Below are 2,540 nucleotides of genomic sequence, written 5' to 3'. Positions count from 1 at the left end.
ATATAGGGGACACTTTTCAGGTCTATAGACGCCCTCAACATGCTAATCAATTATCCTATTAATAAAATACTACTCATTAAATGCGGCAATGCATATCTACAAACTAAAGGAAATGAATTAAATACTTTTTTATTTGCAAGGAAAAACAACATTATTTTTCTTTGTATCCATATGGATAAATAATCCTAAATATTGGTAGTATTTGTTAAATATAGGACGAATGATAACGCCCACACGTGTGGCACTTATCAACACGCCCACACACAGTCGATGCCGTTCGATTCATTTGCCTGAATATCGAAACAGTTTCCATCTGGGTCGAGAGCCACATAAGCACAATGGACACCCGACCGTGAATTTGCATCAATCATGCATGTCAATTTGTTTCAACCCAACCACTGTCTTAAAAAAAGTGCAGTAAGCCGGCTTCAGGCTCTCAAATCACTCAAAAAGCACCAGCAGCGCGTATACTTAAATAATAAAGAACATTCCTTAGCTAAGCTCTGCTCATTGTCCAAACTAATCCTAATTAACTCTCAAATGTATAACGCTGCATCTCAAAGTGCAGCTTCCTGCCACCCATCATCAGAACTAAAAACGGCATTTAGTTTAACTTTGTGTCAGTAGAAATCTGGCCCCTGCAACCTGCTTCAGCAAACTAGACGGTAGAAAGAGTAATGCCACACCTAAGTAGAAAAGCTCATGGCTGGTTGCTAGGGTAAAACAGTGAAACAATTAGCATAGGAAATAAATTTTGCTATACCACAAGTTGAATATTTATTTTATCCAGATATGTTTCCACCAAAAGTTGCCACGGAATTAGTTTCGACGGATACATGAACAAGTTAGAGAAACATCACGAATGAACAATCATAAAGTGAAAGTAAGGTATTATATGTCTTTGCGTTGACTAGAAATTTCATAACGAGTATATATGTTGTGAAATATAAAGACCCCAAAATTTATGAAATGCCTAGCTACTCTCGTGCTTTTGTCAGTGTGAGGTTATCCATATATTTTCTTTTCTGGTACCTCTTTTGGTGTAAGCGCTAGTTTTTTTTTTTGCGTGAAGCTAGTGTTGATATCTCAATAAAAGATAATACCACTTGTTGTAACTTGACCGGTGGACATTTTTTTTGATAAACATCATCCTCCTTTATTCAATTGTCACAAGGGTTGTGTCCTTTACAATCAAAGGGGTATCACCTCAACAGGAGGTGATTCCAACCAAATACTAGGAGGGGAGAAACTAGCTATTCTAGCCAATTCATGAGCCACCATATTGTTCTCTCTATTACAATGCTCATAGATGACATGATTAAAATCTAAAGACATAAAATAGCAGTCGTCAAAAATAGCACTTGCTACTGAAGAAGAGTAGCCCTCGTTCAACGCTGAGACCACCTCCAAACTGTCCGAGTTGATCTCAATCTTGTTGCAGCCAATTGTACGGGCCAGATTTATACCAAATCTCACTGCTATAGCTTCAGCAGTGAAAGAATCAAGACATATTTCAATCCTTTCATTAGCAGCAGCCAAGAATTTTCCGGTGTGGTCTCGTAGTACTGCTCCAACTGAACCTGCAAGTGAATCAACATCGAAACTTGCATCAACATTCAGCTTTGCATAGCCAAGCCTTGGCCTCATCAACATCGAAACCTGCAAGTGAAATTTCACTTTCACTTTTGGGCTGAAGGGGAGTATAAAATTAGCCGCAAGCCCCCTCACTGCTAAGCTGATCTGAGCTGCATTCTGAACTGTTTCTCCATGCGTTAACTTTCGATACTCGGACCATAACCAAGCTACCACTACTAGGGAAAAGCCTATACACAGAATCTTACCTGCAGCGCTCTTCAAAATACCACGCTACTGCTACTTAGCAGCAGCGCGTCTCTGCCAAACGCGCTACTGACTTGGAAGTAGCAGTAGCGCGTTTGTATCCTACAGCGCTACTGCTATAGTTGCCATGACCTTGGCCCCCCGCTAGCTATAGCAGTAGCGCACTTTACTGTAGGGCGCTACTGCTACTTAGGTTAGATGTAGCGCGTTTTGTCAAACGCGCTACAACTATCCCTACCTTATCCCCATGGAGGACCGGCCCTTCTCACTCACACTCTCACTCTCGCCCGCGTCAACCGTCGTCGTCGGTCGCCGCCGCCGCCGCCGCCTTCGTTCGTCCGCCGCCGAGGTACTCCCCTCCTTTCGTCCCTCCTCCATCCTCCTCGCACATCCTCCCTCCGCCTGCGGCCGCCCCTCCCTCCTCCGCCGCCGCCCTCCTCCCTCCGCCTGCGGCCGCCCCTCCTCTCTCCTCCGCCGGCAGCCCTCCTCCCACCGCCCTCGACCTCGCCGCCCCTAGCTACCTCTCCGTCGCCCCCCACCCCCTGCCACTAGTTAGTACTAGATTTAGTAGTAGTAGATGTTAATTTAGGGTTAGCTAGTACTAGATGTTAATTTAGTAGTAGTAGATGTTAATTTAGCTTAGTTAGTACTAGATTTTTAGTAGTAGTAGTGGTAGTTGAACTACTTTAGTTGTAGTTGAA

This window comes from Triticum dicoccoides, chromosome 2A (assembly GCF_002162155.2).
Source record: "Triticum dicoccoides isolate Atlit2015 ecotype Zavitan chromosome 2A, WEW_v2.0, whole genome shotgun sequence".
Taxonomy (NCBI): domain Eukaryota; kingdom Viridiplantae; phylum Streptophyta; class Magnoliopsida; order Poales; family Poaceae; genus Triticum; species Triticum dicoccoides.
Note: the sequence above shows the minus strand (reverse complement) of the source record.